Raw genomic sequence first — 25,645 nt, 5'->3', positions numbered from 1 at the left:
TTCATTTATTGATCCATAAATGAGTTTTCTTTGGAACATTTTTACCAGATGCTTTTGTTACATCAGAATGTGCAGTAAGTTTTCAATAAGCCCAATGACTTCCTTTTTCATGCCCAAGAAATATTAGCTAAGTGCCGAACAGAGGACAAAAGATTGAGTTGGTGCTCCTCAAGCTCTCTGCTTTGGTCTTCATAGGTTGGAAAGCAGAGGGGCAGATGCAGCTGGAAGGGCCCTGTGCTACTTGAAACCATTCCACCAGGATTGAAAGCAGGCAGAGTTTTTCATTCATCCTATTGACCAGACACCCAGAACAACCACATGGGAGAAAGTTCGTTCCCTCTAAAACAGTCTACATGCTCTTACTTTCTCCAGACATAGCTGTAGTCATGGTTCATCTCTCCCTAAACCCTTTTCTCTTCCAAGACAATTCTCTTTCACTCTTTCTTCTTCTTTTCATAGTCTTTCTCTCTCTCAAACATACACATACATGCACACACACATACTTGCAATAGTCCTTAACAATACAAAAAGGAGGAGAAAGACAAGATAAAATGTCTCAGGGAGAAAAATGGCAGAAGACAATTGCTGTTACAATCACCACACATAAGTGCCATTCATTATGTATTGTTCCTTCAAATTAGTAGCTTCATCTAACTGAGTTAGGCTGCTTTCTTGAAAGCTTCTCTATCAATGTCAAAATCGAAGATAGAGGGTGGAGGGAAGATTGCGTTTGGAAGATGGCATTTTAAATGTGGGTTTCTCCAAAGGAAGTGCCACTCTTCTTCCAGCTATCTTTGTAAGCCATTGTTCTCAGTGTGTCACAAACTCCACGAGAGTTGCTGGTTTTAACAGAAGTCCGAAGGAGAATTCTTCTTGGGAGTTAGACATGCAGAGTTGGTGGTTTGGGACTTATTTTGTGACGTGGAGGAAGCCAGAGCTCTGGATTTGGAGCTCAAAATTTGCCACTCGATTGCTTAGTAACTTGGGGATATTTCAGATTAGTGATGGCCCTAGACCCCCTTCTTTCTGGGCACATGAAGTCACTCCACCTCTCTGGGCCTCAACTTTATCGCCTGCAATAAGAAAAGCTAAAAGGCGTCAACTGACCAGGCATTGAACTGAGTGCCTTCGTCATTTAGAATCCATGAGGTATTATGATTCCAATTTTATGATGAGAAAACCAAGCCTCCACACGTCAGTCTAACATTAAGGCCTGGGCTCTTTGCACTGCATGTGTCATCTTCCAAGATTTCCACAAACATTTCACATAAAACTCACTTCTAGAAAATCTGTTTGCTTACACTAAAAAAAAAGAGAGAGAGAAAGAGAAGTATAATCAAAGGTATTTTATTACACAGACAGCCACATTGGAGATCTTATATTCATTTCTTTCTGTTTTGGGGTTAATCATCTTTTTGAGGAAAATGTACTAATAATTCCCCTGACTGCCTGCTTTGTTGAATTCAAAACAATCCAAAAATTGCAAGGGAGATGTTCAAAATCTACATCCTTTTGGAGCTACTTGCCTGGTGTATTCGTTATCAATTGCTGCATAAAAAGTACTCCAAAACTCAGTGGCTTAAAATAACATCTATTATCTAACAGTTTCTGTAGGTCAGGAACTTAGGTGCAGCTTAACAGGGTTTGCAACTCTCACATTGCAATGAAGATCTTGAGTGGGGCTATAGTCATCTAAAGGTTCCATTGGGGAAGGATCAGCTTCTGAGCTCACTCACGTCCTCGTTGGCAGAATTCAGCTTCTCAAGGGCAGTTGACTGGAGACCACTCTCAGTTCCTTGACATGGATCTCTCCATAGGGTAGCTCACAGCCAGGCAGTGTGCTTCATCAGAGACAGCAAGCAAGAAGGGCCAGAGAAAATGAGTTCTAGCAAGATGGAAGTCACAGTCTTTTTGTGACCTAATCTCATACATAGGGAAAAGACAGCTAATTGTCTTTCCTGTATCCTATTCATTAGAAGCAAGTCACTGGGTCCAGTCTGTATTCAAAGGAGGAAATTACATGAAGATATAAATACCAGGAAGCAAGGATCATTAGGGACTGCTATGGTTTGAATGTGTGTCCCCTCCAAAACTCATGTTGAAATTTAATTGCAATTGAAACAGTATTAAAAGGTGGGGCCTTTGAGAGGCGATTAGGCTGTGACGGCTCTGTTCTCACGGGTGGGATTACTGCCATTATAAAAGGGTAAATTCAGCTCTCTTTTCTCTCTTTCTTGCCCTTCTGCCTTCCTTCTGCCTTTCGCCATGGGACAATGCAGCAGAAAGGTCCTAGCCAAATACTGGCTTCTCAATTTTGGACTTCCCAGCCTCCAGAACTGTGGGCCAACAAATTTCTGTCCATTATAAATTATTTAGTCTATAGTATTCTGCTATAGAAGTGTAAAGTGGATGGAGGCAGGGACCATCTTGGAAGTCTCTCTATCCTATCTGCTGGACCAGTGTATTCCAAATATTGTAAAACTGAAACAAGTAGAGAAGTGACTCAATAGTGAGGATAAGAGAACTATCGTCATTACTAACCCCAAATTTCTAATTAGCTCTTGTGTTTGGAAAGCTAGTCTCATTATTTTCACTGATTGAACTCATAATAAATTTCAATTTATACCAGCAAATTCATATTAATAAAATGTCATTTTATATCCGGGTACATATGATACTTCCTTAGAAGAGTTTCTTGGGTAGGAGGGATGGGATAGAATATTTCTGTTTAAAACAAGTATGAAATTGTCTGGACTACCCTATGTACAATGGAAAATCAGAGAATTGGAATTTTAAATTATATTAAAGCTTTTGGCTGGGCACAGTGGCTCAAGCCTATAATCCCAACACTTTGGGAGGCCAAGGTGGGTGGATCACCTGAGGTCAGGGGTTCAAGACCAGCCTGGCCAACATGGCAAAACCCTATATCTATACTAAAAAATACAAAAATTAGCTGGGGGTGGTGGCGTGTGCCTGTAATCCCAGCACTCAGGAGGCCGAGGCGGGAGAATTGCTTGAACCTGGGAGGTGGAGGTTGCAGTGAGCTGAGATTGAGCCACTGCACTCCAGCTTGGGTGGCAGAGTGAGACTCTTTCTCAAAAATATAAATAAATAAATAAATAAATAAATAAATAAATAATGTTAAAGTTCCCTTCCAGCTCTACAACTCACTTTTCTCATCTGAAAAACCATCAAACTAATTCTGACTACCTCACAGGAGAGTTGGGAGTATTAAATGATAGATAATAAATGTGAATATATTTTTTAAATTATAAAATGCTGTTCACTAAAGAAGTTTCCAGTGTTGACCCAGTATTGAATTTGATCAGAATGCCAGGTCCCTTGAGTTGTCCACATGTGGGACAAGGGAGAGCAGGTGAAAATAGCTTTCTGAAGAAAGAAGTGGGAGCATTCAGAGGGCTGCAGGGACTGGTTGGTGCTTCTTGGTGGGCACAGCTGCAGACTGAAGCAAGCACCCGTTTCCCTGGGCCTCTCTGTAAATGAGTGGGACTCAATGAGCGCACCTCAGAACTGGAGTGACAGAAAATGACTCGGGAGCAGGGAAAGAGATGTTTCCTCCAGGTTACATGGCTAAAAACTATTTGATTATAAGCAATTAAATTCCAAACAAAATGGCAGTGATGAAAATCAACAACTTAGCTTTGGATGAGTATTTGGTTTGAAAGATTGTTTCTTTTTTTACAAAATAAATGTCTCAAATACAATTTTTTTTTTGCTACATGGAAAAATTGGGTTCATCATCAGTTTTGAAACTATGCAAATGTTAATTATTTTTGCTTTTAAAAAAATGTATTGGTGAATAAATACATTTCTCTTTTTCCCCTAGTTTTCTTTCTTCCAATACATTTTCTGCCAATGAAATAATTGTACTCTGTGGAGTTCGTAATAGTCAAACTGTGCCAGCAATTTGAAAGTTGCTTCCAACTCCTCAATGTTACAAATAATGCAGGGCAGGAACATTTGGCTGAAGTAATTGTGAAATTAAAAATCATAAAAGTAGAAAAAATCTGAAGAGACATAGATGTCAATTGGGGATATTCCATTTGGACCATGTCATCATGTCAACCAAATTATTGTCCCGAGTTACTAATTTTCCTCCAAAACACGCTTCAAGTTTCAGCATCTTGGGGAAGCTGCAGAATGCAGGGCTCTGGGCAGGGTCAACATTTTCACCACAAACCAAAGCTCTGGGGACAGTGGCAAAGCATCCCCCTTGCATGATGGCCTGGACAGCAGACACCAACAAGGAGGGCATGGAGGAGAGCTTGAAAAGATGATTAATAAATACATGTAAGATGTCCCCGGCCAGACCATCAGTCATTTAACAGGCTTTAGGGGAAATTGAATGTGTTGCAATAAGCAGTTAAGTCCAAAAAGACAATGAAATTTAAAATGTCACTGTTGATGGTCTTTCTCGTGAGGTCTAGGGAGATTCAAATTATACAGCTGTAAGAAGTCATTGTACACTTTGCCATTGCCTTACCACTCATTTAAGGTAGTGATTGTCAAGATAGGGTGCATACTATTCACAATAGCAAAGACGTGGGATCAGCCCAGATGCCCGTCAATGATAGACTGGATAAAGAATATGTGATACATATACACCATGGAATACTATGCAGCCATAAAAAGCAATGAGATCATGTCCTTTGCAGGGACATGGATGAAGCTGGAAACCATTATCCTCAGCAAACTAATGCAGGGACAGAAAACCAAACACCACATGTGCTCACTTATAAGTGGGAGCTGAACAATGAGAACACATAAACACATGGCGGGGAACAACACACACTGGGTCCTGTCAGGGGCATGGGGAGAAGGAGAGCATCAGGAAGAATAGCTAATGGATGCTGGGCTTAATATCTAGGTGATGGGTTGACCTGTGCAGCAAACCACCGTGCCACACATTTAGCTGTGTAACAAACCTGCACAGCCTGCACATGTACCTCAGAACTTAAAATAAAAGTTGAAGGAAAAAAAATAGGGTGCATGCAGAGCTACAAAAGATGATCCAATTAACCTAAAACTGCTCTAAAAATAGCATATTTTTTAAAAAGATAATCCACTGAGGTATGGAAAAACATGACAACTTTCATTTTTATCTATTTTTATATGCAAAAAGATCAATGAAATGAAATACGCCGATATGTGATATGAGAATTAGCACCACCTCCCATACTTGCTCCATACAGTCAATAGTACTAGGTCATCAATACCATGGGAGGAGTGAGTTATTTGCCTGAATCATCTAAATTGTGATGTGTTGCTGTTGATATATGCCATAGTTAAGTGGATTGTATTATTTAATTCTAACTAATCTAATGATCTCCAAATATACAAGTGGTTTTAAAAAGTTTTTACAAATTAAATAGAGATTACATTCAATGTAATACTAGAATGAAAGAGCAAGTGATTCAGTAAGAAAATTTTAGAGCTTTTGCATCTCCTTCTAATACGAACTTTTAATGAGCCATAAATGTAAACTTCCCCTTCACTGTAATGGTAACCTTACAACAATATATTAAAAGCCACCTGCTATTTGAAAGGAAATGTTGGCTATAGAGAGAACACTGTGGAAGCAAATGTCTGGAAATGTTTCCATCATTTTATTATTTTAGTGCCAGAAGCAATGTATTTTACCTTAAAAACTTGTAACTTACTCACTTAAGAAACTCAGAAACATTTTTCTATCATGTTTAAAATTACTCTTTTTTTTTAAAAAAAAGATTTTTTGCTGTTTTTAAACTTATTTGTTAAAAATGTTAAAATGTAACTACTTCTGATGAATTGAAAGAACATCTGATTGACATCAGCGAAGACAGAAAATTACTAGCCACGTTTCAGCTAAAACTTTTATACAATTCATGGAAGGGCTGGATAAAAACATGTCAGGAGTTAGCGGGAGCGGTAGCTGATCAACAAATGCTATTGATTCATTGATTTCTCTGGTCTGCAATAATTTTCTTTTTCTCCATCTCCATTTATCTTATGGAGCTCACTTCCCTTCTCTGACACATTCTTCAGATAGCTGAAATATTATCCTTTCAGCCAAGGTTAAAGGCCAAGCTTCAATTCCATTCAGTCTACTATTTTTGATGCCATCCCCTTCCCAGACAGAGTGAGCTCTGAGTGAATGAATCCACTGTTTGTTAAATAAATAAATAAATAAAATGTCGAATGCTCTCTGAAAGCTTTGTGAAAGAATTAACCTAAAATATAAAAGATAACCACCATATAAACCCTTAGGTAAACATGAATTTTTATTAAACTAGGCTTAGAAGTAATTATCTTCAGATTTTACATTCTGATATTATCATCAAAGTACTTATATGTGTCCAGCAACACTAACGCACAATTTAAAATCCTGGGATTATATTTTTATTTTAAAAATTAATTTTAATAAATTAAGATCTTGTAAATTCACCTGAGGTTCTGACTCATAAAAGCATTGCTGAGTTGCCCTCTCTCCTGGGGAATGCAAGACATGAGAAACTCAAACAAATGTGTGAAATAAAAACCCAGTTTCAGTTAGTAATGGATTAATCAAAACAGAATCTATTCAAGTAACTAACTTTGGTAATAGATTTAAAACAAAAACAAAAACCACGTATCTATTGACTTTTCCTCTCATGTTATGGGCATCAGTGTTTATTTGTTTGCTAGCTACACCATGCTTGCAGCCAAAATGAGTGGACTGGAGCTCATGTACAACGCAAGAAAACAAAATGTGTATTTTAATACTACCACAATTGCACTTTTTGCCTTTGCTACTTTTCCTGACTTTTATTTTCATTCTGTGCACAGCAGCTTCTTAATTAACATTTTAGATGAGAACGTCAAAAACAGGGAGATGACAGACTGCTACTATTCTTGGTCTTGCTGACACTTTTCCCATGGCAGCATGACAGTCACAGCTGCAAGTCATTGCAAGGAATCTGCCTGAAATTAGCTTTAAGGTTGGGTCAAAAAAGCTTCAATTTTCTGAAGCAGCTTTATTGTCCCGAGTAGTTCCCAAGCAAAACAGAAATCCACTCTAAGGAGTGGATGTGGATGTGAGTCTCTTTTGAGAGCCACAGCCCATATGCAATGGGAAGACCACGAATCAAACTATGCATTTCTCAAGAACTTTATTGAGCTTATATATTCATGGCATTGCAAAAAATACAAAGACGAGTAAAAAACAGTCTTTGCCTACAAGTAATGGTTTGCAATCTTATTGGGTTAAACGAGGCAGTCCACAACTCATGACTTTCATGAAGGCTCAGCATTCTTTTTGCTGTTCACACCCAGCTGCACAAAACAACTTCGTTCGAGTTATGTTTTACAAGAAAAAAATTGATTATTACGCAGTCACTTATGCTGAGCACTTCAATGATAAAATCGGTCAACTCAGTGAATAAGCAACTCAGTGAACAGACATGTGGGGGTGAGGTGGAGTCCAGGACTCCTTCCTTAACAGGAGGTTCAGAAGATGCCAGAATTAAGCAGTTGGTTTTTGTCCTGTCCTCTTCGCTTCACTTTGCCTGTGTAGACAGTGATATCTGGTCACGCAGTAGTTTGACTCTGAGTTAAGATCCTGAGTGCACTCAGGGGTCAAGGGATGTTGCCGACTGCTTCCTGTCGACTTAGAAGTGCAGGGCTGATGGCTACCCAGAAAGGGGTGCTGGATAAAGAGGCAGACCGACCTGGGTAATCTTAGCATTCACCCTTCACATAGGATTCTGTTCTGCAGAGTGGAAAACTCACTGGCTTATGATTTTATTCTGCTTTGTGTACCTTCACTGGATGCTCCAGTGGTAGAGGCTTTTGCCAGAAATCTTCCTCTAACTACTCATCTACTCTGTTAGCAACAGCACCTATTGTTTTCCCAAAATAAAATGATTATCAGGTAACTAATTTTTTTGTCATAGGTTGAGATTTGCCGAGTTTTGGTTTTGGTTTCCTTTTCCCTCTACCCTTGAGATTTGCCTAATTACCAAGATAAAATTCAACGTAATGCTTAGTGGAATTGCAACAGCTTGGCCTCTAGCATTTCCTGACATTAAAATTTCCAGACATTTTGAAATTACCTATCCCTTTCAAAGATCTTTAAAGTACTTTGAAATGACAATGGATTATCGGTCTGTCTCTGAAGCCATCTTTGAGAGTGCTTAGAAAGAAAGTTCTGTTGTCTGTTAGATATTACGGATTATCAAATCAGTTAATTGGTGTTTTTGAGCAACCAATGGGTATACTCTTGCCTATCATATTCAGAGGAAATTCATCAAAAAGTACAGAAGTATTAGATACAAGGAATCCATTTATCAACACCAGCATGGGTTTGACAACGCATGGACAAGAGCCTTTATTTCACAGAGACCATTCAACCTGTCCAGAAAGTCTACTCTGTACACATTCTTGTGTGCTGGAAGTGGGGGGATGGAGGAGATGCTCCCCGTAAATGCAAACTGCCTTTTCATCCTGTTCCCACACCTGCCCTCCCGCATTACCTCCTGCCCTCCTTGACTATATCCCTCTCCTATCAAAGTTTCTTCCTCTTCCACAAAGCAAAAAGTGCTAAAATGAAGACTCCAACCTAAATAGAGGCTTTCGAGCTTGCTGCTTGCTCCAGAACTACTTCCGAAGAGTTGTAAAGCTCAACCACTTCTCCCCATCATTTCTGCCACCACAATCTTTAGACCATCATCATCTTTTCTGTGGACTGGCTTCAGCTTTCTAGCTGACTACTGGTTTGATAATGTTGACCTGTACTCCATCCCACGCTGGAGGGGGCTTTCAAACACACAAATGTGAGCATGCCACTTCAGTGTTTAAAACCCATTAAGAGCTTCCCATTGTTTTAGGTTAGGAAAAGTCTCAACTTCTTAACCTGACTTACCAGGCCCTCTGTGGTCGGCCCCTTGCACACATCTGCAGTCTCATCTCTCACTTTTCCATCTTCCATTCCTCCTTCTAGCTGAGCTGAATGTTTGCCCTGCTCTCTGTTATGCCTGGGCATGTGTGATCCTCTCCCTAGAATATTCTTTGCCCTTTCAACTCCCAAGTACCCACCCAACTTAATTATTATTATGGAACCTTTGTGTTTCAGCTTAAACACCACATCCTCAGGTCTTAACTTCTCAGCAATTTAGGGCCCCTTACTCTCTGTTCTCCTATCACTCTTCCCCTCTCAGAACAATCAGCATGCTCACAATTATATACTTAGAGACTTCCCTTCTAGACCAGGGGTCAGCACACTATGACTCTCAGGCCAAATCTGGGCCTGTTTTTGTAAATAAAGTTTCACTGGAATACAGTTACGCCCACTCATTTATGTTCCGTCTCTGGCTTCTTTTACACTACGATGGCAGAGTTGACTACTTGGACCCACTAAAATATTTACTATCTGTCCCTTTACAGAAAAGTGTTTGCTTGCACCTGCTGTAGACAATATGTTCCATGATTGTGGAGACTGTGTCTGTCTTAAGTATTGATGTATCCTTAGTACCTGACACAGTGCCTAGAGGTCAGTAGGTGGTCAATAAATACGTGTCAAATGAAGAAAAAAGTGAGTGAATGAAGTGAGTGTGTGGAGGATTTGATGAAAACCACGGAGACTCTTGTATTACCCCACCTTTGGAAGGACAGGAATTAACCAAAGTAGGGAAGCAAAGGGAACGTGCAGACCCTGACTCTTGCTTGGTTTTTAACTGTGTCTGTTTGACTGGGGTCTGGGGGAGATTCAGGCTTCATATCTCCCCAAACCTGCTCCTGACCCTACCTTCCACCTGTCCCTTCCTGCAGTCTACTGCCTAGTTCAGCTTCTTTAATCACCCTGTCAGAGCCTTCCTCTATCTGGGTCTCTGCTGGCTGTAGGTACTTAATAAGTAAGTATTGCATTAATTGTAAAGTCTACAGTTGTCCTCCAGTGGCCTCCATGTTTAGTCCCAGATCCTCCTCATGATTCCTCTTGCCCTCCAGGCCTCATCCAGCCATATGTCTTGGTGTGACTCTCTTCCCACATGCCAGGAGGTTTACTTCCCTCACCCCCTTTCCAAGGGCAGGCCCTGCTTAAAGGTCACCCTGATGCTTCTATTGTGTCTTCATCAGACTCAGCAGAACCTTCAAGCTATTCAAGTAGCCCCAAAGAGGCAAGGCAATTAAAGCAGACTGAGTCACCAAGCAAACCATCCAGGAAATCCCCTTGGGGTCTCCTGTGATAGACCTGGCTTCTGCTTGAAACCTGGTTCCATTCTCTGCCTTCTGACCCTGCTCTCACACTGGATGTCAGAAGTCTGACGCCCTTGGAGTATTTGTCTGTGTCTTCTGGAGTGAGCCCCTATTAGCTCTGCTATCCTGTCACTGCAGACAGAATCTGATGTCCAGCATCACATTTTACTGTCTTCTGTGACAGCTCCTTCAGTGAATGCCAACCCTGATCACAACTTATCTAGCTTCCCGTCTTCTTAAATTTTCAATCTAGAATGACCTCCTCTAGGTAGGGCATCCCCATCTATGCCAAACTACCTGAGGCAGCATTTGATGTTACTTATTGGGAATCTAAGAGGATCTGAGAGTAGAAAATGAGGCTACAAACTAGGTATGGTACAAATCCATTCATATCCATTAGCCTCAAACCACAGACACAGTTTTGAGGTTGTGACTTACTCTAGAGATGCCCCACAGCTGTTGAAGACACACAGGACACAAGATCAGGGAACCAGGAAATCTGTTACTAGAGTGACAGGTTTTGTTTGTTTGTTTGTTTGTTTGTTTCCAAAAGACTGAAATCCAATCTGTATCTCAATGGTTACTTCAATCACAGTTTAGTTTCATGTTGAAGCTGTGACCCATGTAATACAGGCAAGGACAGTTATTGAAATATCTTGCTTAAGAAACGAAAAGAGTGGGCTGGGCCCAGTGGCTCACGTCTGTAATCCCAGCACTTTGAGAGGCCGAGGTGGGCAGATTACTTGAGGTCAGGAGTTCAAGACCAGCCTGGCCAATGTAGCGAAACCCCATCTCTACTAAAAATACAAAAATCAGTGGGGCGTGGTGGTGGGTACCTGTAATGCCAGCTGCTGGGGAGGCTGAGGTATGAGAATCACTTGAACCTGGAAGGCGGAGGTTGTGGTGAGCCGAGATCACACCACTGCATTCCAGCCTGGTGAGAGAGCAACACTCTCTCTCAAACAAACAAACAAACAAAGGAATAAAAGAGTGCAAACGGAACCATTATTTAATGGAAGTGTTCTGGAATGACAGTGGTGACTTTACAAGAGTTTTTGTGTGGATGGCATGCCACAAAAGTGAGCGAGAGGATACTTATTATTTAATCCTGTTTTTTTGGTGTTGGGGAATGAATCTTCTGAGAGAAGCTAACCGGAGGAGTGTGGATTTGAAGCAGCCTGGGAGAAAGAAGCAACTGAATTTCCTGGGACCTGTGCAGGCTAGAGCTAAAGTGAATTCCAGGTATTCAAAAACACTGAGTGCCCACTAGGTACATGACATTGAAATGACATCAGAAAACAAGGTAGATATGGTATCTAGCTTCACTGAGCTTTCAGTCTAGGTTATAAAAATTGACCTGATTCAGAACCCAACAAGGGAGAAATCTTATCTCTACCAGGAGGCTTCAGTAATGAGATTGGTCTTGCCACAAACCACCATGCAAGGAAGAAGCATTTGCCATCAATATATGAGTGCACAAGAGGCCCCGATGAGGCAGTTGCCTATCTTGACAACTGGGAGGCACTCCTGGGAAGATGAAGGTTTGTGAGATGTTATCAGGATTCCTCTTCCTCCCACATTAGAAGGGCTGGGGTTGGAAAGAATATTTTGCAAGTCAGCTGGAGAGCAGGGCACAATGCTTAATTTGCCTCTCCCAAGCTCCTGTGGCTGAAGAAAATGCCTGTTTCATTAGCACAGTGCTTGGCATTCAGAAGACACATTTCTGCTTCATTCTTTTCAACTCTATTAAGGATTATTTTTATTAATGCTTATGGTAATTTAGGCATGACATGGATGACAAGGTATAACAGTATGAAACTCTTCTAAAGGATGCTGAAAATACTAAGGCAAGGTAAAATCCAAACGTGTCCTCCTTTGATAGTTTAGGTAAGGAAAATTTAGAAGGAGGATGGACACACCCACATTTAGTACATTGTTTGACAGCTTTTCCCAAGCTGACCCTGACTTCGAGGAAATAGAAGAAAAGCAACAGGATTCCAAATCTGAGCAGCCCTAATCTGAGAAGAGGAATTCTGGCCCCTGTGTGTGAGGTCATCTTAACGATGACACTGGAAAGTCCAGATACCTGATTTGGGATGGTGGGTTGAGGAGCAGATCTCGGTATCTCAGATTTTAAGTAATAAAATCTGCAATGAGAGAAAGAAAAGGAAAAGAAAGAATTAACTTTAGTGACCCCTCATCCTATGGCATTTGTGTCAATGTGACTGAGGAGGGTGATGATCACAAAATCCCTGCAAAAGGAGTCTGAGAGGAATCCTCTTGGGTACTCCAAGGGCAAAGTCTATGTTCCTGCATTTTAGCTCAGCTCCTGAGCCAGCCTGTTGGTGGCATCTATACTTTCTCCAACTTTGATGGGTTCTGTGTACTAACAGTATAGCTTTACAAATGTATAATAAACTTCAGTGTTTTTTAAAAATAAAACTTGATAATTATTGTATCTCCAACCATGCAGTCATCAAAATACCAGTATTTATCAAGGAACCACAAGTTTCATTGGGCATCTCCAGGATTCTCGAGTCTCTGTGCCTGAGCTGTTCACAGCTCCGTTGTCTGCAGGATTCATCCGTTCTTCTCATAGACACCGTTCCTCCTTTTGTTTCAAGGGCCCTGTTGGGTTTGCATTGGGATATCTGGCAGATCACTGTGCCTCCCTTCTTTCTATTCTCTGCAGCTGCTCTCTTCCCTTTGATTCTCTGGGGTCTGATGGCAATGTGGTAGCTTCCTAGCGCTCTGTTGGCTAAGAGTGTGGCTGTCAGAGATTTTTCTCCTGTCTTCTCTTTTTCATGTTGGATGTCTACACAATGAGAGTGAAACAGGATTGTATTATGGGCAAGGGAGCTGAAGAGGGTTGCCACACCCTTCTCGTACCATCTTCCCTTTCAGTACTCAGACCTGGGGAACAGACTGAAGAGCAGGGTTGAAAATTGCCCGCCGGCTGCTGTGAGCGCTGTATCCCCTGTCTGGGCCCTGCCTCTTCTTCAGAGCATGGCTGTGCTATGGGTTCTGCTGCCTTAGGTAATGACTTCACTCAGTCTTCCCCTCTTGTTCCTAAGACAACCCATAACTGCAGGCTGGCTTGAGACACTTCGATGCATAGATCACTAAGGTTACCTACCTAGTAGGGGAGACATTATATCCTGGGTGTTTCAGGTCGACCCACGACCAGGGACACTTCCCAGGCCTCCTGCCCCTGTGGTATATTCAGAAGGAACCCCTTACCGATCGCTGTCTCCACAGAACATACACTGGGCTCTGAGGCTGGGCATCTCCTTCTGAATTCTAGCCTGCAGGGCGCTCAGTCTTTCTCTCTCCATCTCCAGGGTTTATTTTTCATCCTACCATCCTCAGGAACCTAGTTGTGGCTTTTCTGTGGTGTCCCAGTCCCTACCCCCAACACTCCCAATGGTTCTCAGTCCTGTCTCTGATGTTATCATCTGCAGGAAATCAAAACACCATGTGTGTGAACATAAAATTCTGTCATTTATTTGTGCTACAGACTTCAGGAAGGGAAAAAAATCACAGCTCTCTTTTCATTAAAAAAAAAAATGGCACAATGTTTAAGCATTCGTGACCTTAAATCAGCCTGTTATTAACAGCCAGGAAATGCCTGACCCACAGGTCCTCACTGCTATTATAAACTGTGAAAATTATAAAAATGGAAATAAAAAATAAAGTCATTACCTCTTCATGTATTAAAAAGTTAAGTTGAATGGCCTGTTGCCATGGAGATGATTTCCTGTTTACGGAGCTGGTCTTCCCCAGCAGTTAAAGACCAGTCACCTAGCCAATGGGAAAACAGCATTTTTCTTTCCATATTCCATTAGCATTTATCATAGTGACTCAATACAGTCTATAATTTACCAGTCAGTAAAATTTAGTAAGTTGTATTTTCAGATATATTAGTGGGTTTTAATTTTTATTCATTGTATGAAATTACTGCCATGGCTAAAACACTACTTTATAGTTTGAGAGGGGAAGAAACCCTATATTTAAAAATATCCTAGTTGCCCCTTTTAAAACCCTGCTACTGTCTTTCTACTGCATCAGAAGGACTTTCACAGTAAAGCAGTTTCTCATCTCTTTATTGCTTTGAAGGAAGGCTATATTTGTTACCAACAGTAATATTACAGATAATACCCACATTAACAATAGCAAGAACCCAAGCTGCCATTCCTGTTAATTATCTATCAGTTCTTTGGGCTTTTTACCTGAAAGATCCCAGGATTCTAAAATAAACTACTTGGTGCATGATAGTAAAGAAAATTACTTGAAAACCAAGGAGTTATTTTCCTGAATGTAAAAATAAAACTTAATACAAAGATATCTAATGCCTCTTAGGAGATGGGACTACAGATTTCAGTAACTAAGTCTTTTGAAGGAGAAAGATGTGTTGACTTGTTAAAAGTTCCAAGCACCATGGAAATACAAAGTGTGGAGATAAAAAGGAAAAGGAATTGTATACTTTCTCTTGAACATTTAGCTGAGAGGAAGGCAGCCTGAAGTGATCTGAGCAAAAGCTTCAAAGTGCTCATTATAGACTTGGCCCCAAACAACAGCTCTGGGAACAGGGACCTTCACGGAGCTCTTTGTCTTCCTTCTTCACTGGCCTGTCTTCACCTCTGAGGAAGCCCAAAGCTTCCCTGTTCTTCCCACTCTGCTTTCCCACCATTCTCCTTCCTGCCTAGCTCTCTCTGACCTCTCCTTCCTGCCCCCTCCCGTCTCCATCCACCCCCTGCCCTCCCTCCTCCCCCACAGCTGATCCTGTGTAACATCTGTAGCTGTTGGACACATACAGCCCTGGAGGTACAAAATATGGGCAACAAAATTATTCAGACACAGCTAGGGGCTGGGAACCTAGTATGATTGAACTTTATCTCAAATAATTAAAGCATTTGTTGCCTTTTTAAGGAGTTGTAATTAACAGTAGACATGGATTCAACATGAAAAATTGGAACTGTGGAGTGCAATTTAAAGTACCATTGATTCGTGTCCACTCTGGGTACATGACAGAAGTCCTAGAGTTATTTGTGCACTTGTCTAGTTCTTCCTCCCGAGATAACAGTGTCTTGAAAGTATCAATCCTATTTTATTGACCCTTGTGTCTCTCACAATATTTACCATAGGGAGGAAGAGAAATTAATTTTTTTATACTTTTATTTTAGGTTCAGAGGTACATGTGCAGGTTTGTTATAAGGTAAATTGTGTGTCACAGGGGTCTTGTGTACAGGCTATTTCATCATCCAGGTAATAAGCATAGTACTCAATAGGTAGTTTTTTCCATCCTCTCCCTCCCCCGACACTCCATCCTCCAGTACACATGAATCCATATATACTTAATGTTTAGGTCCCACTTATAAGTAAGAACATGTGGTATTTGTTTTCTGTTCCTGCTTTAGTTCACTTAGAATAAAGACTTTCAGCTCCATTCATGTTGCTGCAAACAACATGATTTTATTCTTTTTTATGGCTGTGTAGTATTCTATGGTGTATATGTGCCATATTTTCTATATCCAGTTTACCACTGATGGACACTTAGGTTGATTCCATGTCTTTGCTATTGTGAATAGTGCTGCAATGAACATATGCATGCATGTCTTTTATGGTAGAATAATTTCTATTCCTTTGGGTGCATGCCCAATAATGGGATTGCTGGGTTGAATGGCACTTCTTAAGTTCTTTGAAAAATCACCACACTGCTTTCCACAAAGGCTGGACTAACTTACATTCCCACTAGCAGTGTATAAGCGTTACTATTTCTCTGCAACCTTGTCAGCATCTGTTATTTTTTGACTTTTTATTAATAGCCATTCTGACTGGTGTGACATGGTGTCTCATTGTGGTTTTGATTCGCATTTTTCTAACGATTTGTGATGCTGAGCATTTTTCATATGCTTGTTGGCCACTTGTATGTCTTCTTTTGAAAAGTGTCTGCTCATGTCCTTTGCCCACTTTTTAATGGGGTTGTTTGTGTTTTGCTTGTTAATTTGTTTAATTCCTTATAGATACTGGATATTAGACCTATGTAAGATGCATAGTTTGCAAATATTTTCTCCCATTCTATGGGTTATCTGTTTCCTCTGTTGATAGTTTCTGTTGCTGTGAGGAAGCTCCTTAGTTTGATTAGGTCCCATTTGTCAATGTTTGTTTTTGTTGCACTTGCTTTTGGCATCTTTATCATGACATCTTTGCCAGAGCCTATGTCTGGAATGGTATTTTCCAGGTTATCTTTCAGGGTTTTATAGTTTTAAGTTTTAAATGTAAGTCTTTAATCCATCTTGAGTTGCTTTTTGTATATGGTGTAAGGAAGAGGTCCAGTTTCAATCTTCTGCATATGGTTAGCAGCACCCTTTATTGAATAGGGAATCCTTTTCACATTGCTTGTTTTTGTTGACTTTGTTAAAGATCAGATGGCTGTAGGTGTGTGGCTTTATTTCTGGACTCAATTCTGTTCCATTGGTCTATGTAACTGTCTTTGTACCCGTGTCATATTGTTTCAGTTACTGCAGTCTTAGTATAAAGTTAGGTAACATGATGTCCCCAGCTTTGTTCTTTTGGCTTGTAATTGCCTTCGGTATTCCGGCTCTTTTTTGTTTTCATATGAAAATAGTTTTTCCCTGTGAAATAGTTTTCCATATGAAAAACTATTCTCAATGGAACCACACTTATTAAAATAGTTTTTCTAATTCTGTGAATAATGTCATTGGTAGCTTGATAGGAATAGCATTGAATCTGTAAGTTGATTCAGGTAGTATGGCCATTTTAACAGTATTGATTGTTTCTGTGTATGAACATGGAATGTTTCTCCATTTGTGTCATCTCCGATTTCTTTGAACAATGTTTTGTAATTTTTGTTGCAGAGATTTTTCACCTCCCTAGTTAGCTGTCTCCTAGGCATTTTATTATTTCTGTGGCTATTGTGAATGGAATTGTGTTCTTGATTTGACTCTCAGTTTGAACATCGTTGCTGTGGAGAAACACTACTGATTTTTATACACTGGTTTTGTACCCTGAAACTTTATTGAAGTTACTTATCAGATATAGGAGCTTTTGGGTAGAGACTATGAGGTTTGTCTAGGTATAGAATCATATTGTCTGCAAACAGAGATAATTGGACTTTCTTCCTGTTTGGATGTCTTTTATTTCTTTCTCTTGCCTGATTCCTCTGGCTAGGACTTCTAGTACTATGTTGAATAGGGAGGGTGAGAGAAAGCATCCATGTCTTGATTTGGTTCTCAAGGAGAATGCTGCCAACTTTTGCCCATTCAGTATAATATTGGCTGTGGGTTTGTCATAGATGGTTCTTATAATTTTGAGATATATTCCTTCAATGCCTACTTTGTTAAGGATTTTTTTTAACATGAAGAGATGTTGAATTTTATTGAGAGTCTTTTCTGCATCTATTGAGATGATTACATGGTTTTTGTCTTTAGTTCTGTTCATGTGATGAATCACATTTATTGATTTGCATATGTTGAACCAACTTTGCATCCCAGGGATAAAGCCTAATTCATTGTGATGAATTAACATTTTGATACGTTGCTAGGTTCTGTCTGCTAGTATTTTGTTGAGGATTTTTGCATCTTCGTTCATCAAGGATATTGGCCTGAAGTTTTCTGTCTTAAACTCTTTTTTATTGTTGGGTCTCTGCCAGGTTTGGGTTTCAGGATGATGCTGGCCTTATAGAATGAACTAGAGTGGAGCCCCTCCTCCTACATTTTTGGGAATAGTTTCAGTAGGAATGGTACCAGCTCTTCTTAATAAGAATTCACCCAAATCAGGTAGATTAGGGTAGATATCTGGTAGAATTCAGCTGTGAATCTGTTTGGTCCTGGGATTTTATTTGTTGGTAGGCTTTTTTTACTGATTCAATTTCAGAACTCATTATTGGTTTCTTCAGAGATTTGATTTCATCCTGGTCAATCTTGGGAGGCTGTGTTTCCAGGGATTTATCCATTTCTTCTGGATTTTCTAGGTTGTGTGGCTAGAGGTGTCAGAGTGGTCTCTGAGGGTTTTTTTTTTTTTTTAAATTTCTGTGAGGTCAGTGGTAATGTCCCCTTTGTTATTCCTGATTGTGCTTATTTGGATCTTCTCTCTTTTTTTATTTATTAGTATAGCTAGTGATCTATCAACCTTATATATTCTTTCAAAAAAAAAAAAAAAAACTAACTCCTGAATTGATTGATCTTTTGTATAGTTTTTCACATCTCAATTTCCTTCAGTTTAGCTCTCATTTGGGTTATTTCTTGTCTTTTGCTAGCTTTGGGATTGGTTTGCTCTGTTTTTTCTAGTTCCTCTTGGTGTGATGTTGGGTTGTTAATTTGAGATCTTTCTAACTTTTTTTTGAAGTGAATGTTTAGTGGTGTCAACTTCTCTCTTAACACTGCTTCAGCTGTGTCCCAGAGATCCTAGTATGTTGTATCTTTGTTCTTATTAACTTAAAAGAATTTCTTGATTTTGTCTTAATTTCATTGTTTACCCAAAAGTCATTCAGTAGCAGGTTGTTTAATTTTCATGTAATTGTATGGTTTTGGGAAATTTTCTTAGTATTGATTTCTATTCTTATTATGCTGTGGTTCAAGAGTGTGTTTGGTGTGATTCTGGTTCTTTGAATTTGCTAAGGATTGTTTAAAGGCGGATTGTGTGGTCAATTTTAGAGTATGCGTTATGGGCAGATAAGAAGAACGTATATGCTATTGTTTTTAGGTGGAGAGTTCTCTAGATGTCTGTTAGGCCCATTTGGTCAAATGTCAAGTTCAGGTCCCAGCTATCTTTGTTAGTTTTCTGCCTCAGTGATCTGTCTAATACTCTCAGTGGGGTGCTGAAGTCTCCCACTATTACTGTGTGATTATCTAAGTCTTTTCACAGGTCTCTAAGAACTTGCTTTATGAATCTGGGTGATCCTGTGTTGGGTGTATACATATTTAGTATATTTCATCTTGTTGAATTGAACCCTTAGCCATTATGCAATACCCTTCTTTGTCCTTTTAAAAAAAAAAAATTGTGGGTTTAAAGTCTATTTTAGCTGAAATTAAGATAGCAACCCCTGCTTTTTTTCCTGTTTTCTTTTCTTGGTAGATTTTCCTCCCTCTCTTTACTTTGGGCCTTGGGTGTCATTGCATGTGAGGTGGGTCTATAGAAGATAGCATACACTTTGAGTCTGGCTTCTTTATCCAACTTGCCTCTCCGTGCCTTTTAATTGGAAGCATTTAGCCTGTTTACACTCAAAGTTAATATTGATATGTGCAGGATTGGCCCTGTCATCATGTCATTAGCTGGTTATTCTGCAGATTTGATTGTGTGGTGGATTTATAGTGTTAATGTTCTATGTACTTAAGTGCGTTTTTGTGGTGGCCAGTAATGGTCTTTCCATATTTAACACTCCCTTAAGGAATTCTCGTGAAGCAAATCTGGTGTTAACCAATTCCTTTAGCATTTGCTTGTCTGAAAGGGATCTAATTTCTTCTCTGCTAATGAAGCTTAGTTTGGCTGGATATGAAATTCTTGGTTGCACTTTCTTTTCTTTAAAAATGCTGATGGTAGGCCCCCAAACTCTTCTGGCTTGTAGGGTTTCTGCTGAAAGGTCCATTGCTAGCTTGATGGGATTCCTTTAGTAGGTAGCCTGCCCCTTCTCTCTACCTGCCTCTAACATTTTTTCTTTCACTTTGACCTTGGAGAATCTGATGACTGTATGTCTCAAGGATGATCTTCCTTTATATCTCATAGGGGTTCTCTACATTTCCTGAATTTGAAAATTGGCCTTTCTAGACAGGTTGGGGATATTTTCATAGATGATATCCACACATAAATTTTTCAAGTTGTTTGCTTTGTTTCCCTCTCTTTTAGGGATGCCAGTGAGTCATAGATATGGCCTCTTTACATAATCTCATACTTTTTGGAGGTTTCGTTTATTCTTCTTTATTGTTTTTTCTTTATTTTTGTCTGAGATTCTTGAGCTCTGAGATTCTTTCCTCAGCTTGGTTGATTCTTCTATTAATACTTGCAATTGTATTATAAAAATATTGAAGTGAATTTTTTTCTGATTGATCAGATCAGTTTGGTTCTTTCTTAAAATGGCCATTTTGTTTTTTATTTCCTGTATCGTTTTATTGTATTCCTTAAATTCCTTGGATTGGGTTTTGACTTTCTCCTGAGTGTCGATGATCTTTATTCCCATCCATATTTTGAATTCTACTTCTGTCATTTCCGCTATTTCAGGCTAGTTAAGAACCATTGCTGGGGAACTGATGTGGTTGTTTAAAGGAAAGAAGAGACTCTATCTTTTTGAGTTGCCAGAGTTATTGCACTGGTTCTTTCTCATTTGTGTGGGCTGATGTTCCTTCAGTCTTTGATGTAGCTGTCCTTCAGATGAGTTTTTTTTTCTTTTATCTTCCTGGATGCCCTTGGGGGTTTGATGGTGGTATCAGTCAAGGGATTCATTTCTGGAAAATTGTAAGGGGCCAAGGCTCAGCTCAGCACTCCACTTCTGCATCCTCTAACTCTGAAGGGCTGGTACTGGGAACTGGTTTTGGTCTCTGACTTCTCAAGGTTAGGAACCTGCTGCACTGGAGGGGCTGAAATATTCCCAGTTCACTGGCCACAACACTGTCATGGGTGGTGTTGGCCAAAGCACTTGGTTGGGGCAGTAGCAGTGGGATCTGTGCTTGCTTGTGTGTGCCAGCAGCTGTAGCAGTGCCGCAGGATGCATGCATGTTGACTGGGGCAGGGTCCTGGCAGAAACAGGGCTGCTGCATTCCTGCATGTGCTCAGGTTGGCAGCAGGACACAAGTAGGGAAAGGGTTGCCAATGTCCCTGCTTGAACTTCTGCCGGCGGTAGCGGGCATGGGGCCCTGGTGGGCAGAGAGGTGGGTGGGGTTGCCAGCATAGAAACTAGATATTATTGAATAAAGGGCTATGTAGGATTTAAATAAGATGAAAAAGTGTATTTGTTGTGCTCACCTTCACTGCATTTTATTTTCTTTGTATTAAGCCTCATTACTACTTTTGAACAAACTTGTGTGTGCTTTTGTGAGATGTACTCAGGTTGGAAGGTGGGTACAAAAGGGGGATGTGATATCATTTCAACGGGTTAAATGTGCCCTAAGTGAGAGGCACAATTAGTTTTTCTCTGGTTTCAAAAAAAAGGGACAATGTAAAGTTCAGGCAAAAAAAAATGCTATTGAATATTTGCTCTTGCATTCATGGTGCGGTTGATTTTTGTCAGATCTATTAGAACTTGTACATTCATAAGGGATGTCCTTTTTATCACTGGGGACTCTGTTTGCATTTGAAGTATAGTTTTTCAAAAAGCCATTCCTTGAAACTACAGCTGACAGATGCACACAGTTCTCTTGTATGTTTTCTAAAATGAAGTCTAATTCATTGTCAAATGTCAATCCCACCTGCCTGAATGTGAAATAAATATTTACATTTTTGTCATATTAATTGTGGAATAAAGGATTCTTCAGCTTTGGTTGGCAGGTGGAGAAAGCTTGGTTTCTTCACTTTGGAAAGGTTAGAGGGATGAGAGAAAGGGAAGAAGAGCCCTGTAGGATGGCTGTGGCAGTGCCTTGGAAATCAAAATGCATACTCCACTGTGGATATCAGGGGCGGATATGGAGAAGAGGGGTGGTGAGGTGGCACAAGGAGGCCAAAGCCTTATTGTGAAAGCAGTGTCTTGAATACTGGTACCATCAGCTCCTACCACCTTGACAGTCTAAGGAATACCTACATTAATGCCCCAGAAATTAGAATTATAACTTACTTTATTACTTTGCACAATTGCCTACATTTTATTTGTTTTGATTTTTGGCCTTGGCCAAAACTATTGGGAAGCCTTTGTTTTAGCAGTTTGCATTATTCATCTATCTTCAGCAAATTACATTAAAAATATTGAAAAGTAGTGAATTTCTGCCTTCTGAAAAAGAAGGAAGATTTCCACTGTGTTGCTCTGAAAAAGGAGGTGATGCACAACATGCTTATCTGTCTGACACATGCCAAGCAGTGATAGGTGATGTTAACAGAAAGGTCAGATGTGTTTGCCTTGAAAGAGACAGGTCCCACAAGCAGCAGTATTTTGTGAAAGCTCATTTTCCCAGTCTCTAAATGCTAAAAGGTCGAACACGTATGCTAGGAAAAAAAAGATAAATGCATGTGTAAGAATTTTTATGTGTGTGTGATTTTATCTGTATCCAGGTTTGACGTTAGTTATTTGTTCTGATTCACACAGAAACTCTGGGGCAACTGTAGGATGCATTTAATGTGCTCGGCGTCGAGTTTAATCTGGCATGCAGAATTTTTTTACTGGTGCAATTTTGGACAGGTTCATCAGGCATGAGGTTTACGTATGCGAAAAGGGAACTGGGGCAATGTGAAAACAGAAATGAGTATGGCCACATGAGCATCTAGGGGACATGGCTGTCTTTCAGCAGTACCTAGAGAAATGAAGGCTGCAACTGAAAGAGCCTTGACAATTTCATTAGGGGTAAGTTGTCCTTGCCATTATCATCATCATCACCATTATCAAACTGTTAGTGAGCTCCCGCAATGAAACCCTATCCCAGGCCAGGGACCTATGTGAAAGGTCTCTGTGAATTGGCTCAAGCTTCTTCTCAGGAATTCTCGGTGTATCTGTCCCTTCCACTTCCTCCCTCACCCTCCACCAAGTTCCTTTCTCGCCCTAGCAAATGGCATAGCACAGTACTGTCTTACAGACGTATACTATGAGTCACAAAATATGCAATTTTAAATTTCTTTTAAAGAAATAAAATGAAACAGGTGATATTAATTTTAATGTATTTTACTTAAGCCAATATATTCAAAATGTCATGATTTCAAAATGTAATCAATATTTAAAATATTGAGATATTTTGCCTTCTTCTCTTTCATTCCAAGCCTTGATGATATGTGATCCAGTGTGTACTTTGTGCTTAGAGCACAGCCCAGTTTGGACTGGCCACATTTCAAATGTTCAATAGCAGCACGTGGCTCGTGGCTACATATAGAACAGCACCGATAGAACTGCTCCAAGCGCCATCCTCTGAATGACTCATACATTGTCTGTAGAAGCTCCACCAGCATTTACATTCCCAAGGTCACTCCTCTGAGGTCTTAGGAGACCCATCAGTTCCCCATCAACTCCATGGCTCTGAGCGGCTGGACGGCTGAGCACCACCTTTCTCAGATCCGCCTCTAGAGGGCACCCCGAAAGGCGTCTCTGTGAGCCCTCTACTGACTGCTGTCAGAATGGACAGGACTTTGCAAATAACTCTTAAGGAACTTTAAAAACCAATCCCATTAAAGTACCATTCCAGGAGCCCAGATCTAATGGATTCTTTTAGCCATTGCCTATAGAGGACACCGGCCCATAAACTTGCCCTGCAGGCAGCCGTGATCCGTGGAGATCCCTTCAGAGGTATTGCAATAGAGAGTTCATCACCCCTTTATGCCATCCCCAGAATTCAGCTGTCTAGGAAGCTGCTAAGCAGTGTGCGTCTCTTCATTTGCCCTCATGGCCCTCAGGACACAGCCTGCTCAGAACCCATTTCACCCCTTTCTGCTGCCTCTGAGAGTCCCAACTTTGATCCAGCACCCATCTCTCCTCACAGAGCTCGTGGGCCTCAGAGGAACTGCCCAAACCCAGGACTGGGGCAGATTGGTCTTGGGACATCCAATCCTCTTCGACACTGATTGGTCAAGATGGCAGGACTGGCCCAATCAATGCATGGGCCTAGAGAATCTGGGTTAATTAGATGCTAGAGAAAGTTTGACGAGAGCTTCTGGGCAAGACATTTCCCTTCTCTTAAGAGTAAGCATGGGAAGCGACAGCTATTTTCTCTTCCTGCGACATTGCGATATGTGGATGTGAAGTCAGAAACTACTGTAGCCACCCCACCACGGGGGAAGCTGCATGGGATGAAGCTGACACACAAATATGAGAGCGGCCAGGGCCACTGTAGAAATGGAGTTGGAACAACAGGATTAAACTGACTCTGAAGTACACCTTTTGGTATTTTCAGTTACATATTCCGTAAATTTCCTATTGTTTAAGCACCCTGTGCAGTGGTCTGTGACTTGTAGTAAGACTCTCCCTAGTGGAAACAAACATCAACACAAACTGAATTCCAGAAACTTCCCTGCATAATCTACAGCTCCTGATAGCAGGGGAGCAAGTGAAACTTCTTGGAATTATTTGTGTGCAAAAGTATGTATTTATTTAGAGCAGGGGCTAATATCTGATACTCCTAAAGTTAGGATTGATGCGTTGGTTAGATACCAAACCGGGCAGCCTAAGGCAAGTAAAACAGAGCATCTGTTCACTTGCTCTAGGATGGAGACACAGATTCCGTTTGATATTTAATGAGAAACATTCTAAAAATGGAGAAATTCTAGCACTCTACAGACTGAGTTTTCCATTAGAAATGGAGGAAATAGTAACATTGAAATAGATCTTTGGGAACTTTTCTGTCAAAGGAACTTTCTCTGGCCCCGTTGAAGCAGGGGATGTGATCAGTTTTGTTCAGCTGCTGATAACAAAGATGACAGGACAAAGTCATAATCTACCTCGCAGTAGGCCAGTAGGCCTCCCAACTCCAGGGACACAGGCTCCATCCTTTCTTCCCCGCCAGCTGCTTCAAAACTTCGTGTGTGCAAGGAGTGGGGCTGGGGCCCAGCATAGACTCACTCCTGTGACTTGCCAAGCAGTCTGGCCCTGACCTTGTGAGAATGGTCTCTCTCTGGGATTCGTTTGGCTTAACAAAAGCTGGACCCACTGCAGCTCCCTTTATTTCTTGAGGGCTCCCTTTTTGCCTGCCCTGAGAGGATTGTTTTCTTTATTTCCTATGAGCTACAAGGCCCTAGCTTTAACCTCACTTTCTCACTGATTAGAGGCCTCTCCTCTTACATTTTGTAGGAGCCTTTAAACCATCCATTGCTAATTAATGCACAACCTCTCACCTCTCCATCTGTGATCTTTTTTAATACCACTTTTAATTCAGAGGAAGACTCTCATCTTTGCCAGTATTACCTCTTTCTAAATGTCGATTTAACTGAATCTCTAGCCTGTGGCATCTTCCTTTCCCAGCAGTTTGTCTAGGAAAGGCAGTATACCATAGAGGTTATGAGTCTGGTACTCTTGGCCACAACCCTTGCCTTTGAATACGGGCTGTGCCACTTACTAGGAGGGGGATCTTGGGGATGTAAACCTAGTTGGTTTCCTTATCTAACCTATAGAGATAATATTTCTGACACTATGAGAATCAAAGTAATTGACACATGTAAAGTATTTAAAATAGTAAGTGCATTAAATGTTAAAACATTATCTGTCACATAATAGGCACTCAATAAATGTGGTTCCTATGAAGCCTATCTCATAAAGAACTTAATATGTTGCTTCTCA

This window comes from Theropithecus gelada, chromosome 17 (genome assembly GCF_003255815.1).
Source record: "Theropithecus gelada isolate Dixy chromosome 17, Tgel_1.0, whole genome shotgun sequence".
In the NCBI taxonomy this organism is placed as follows: domain Eukaryota; kingdom Metazoa; phylum Chordata; class Mammalia; order Primates; family Cercopithecidae; genus Theropithecus; species Theropithecus gelada.
This window is presented reverse-complemented; position numbering follows the sequence as displayed.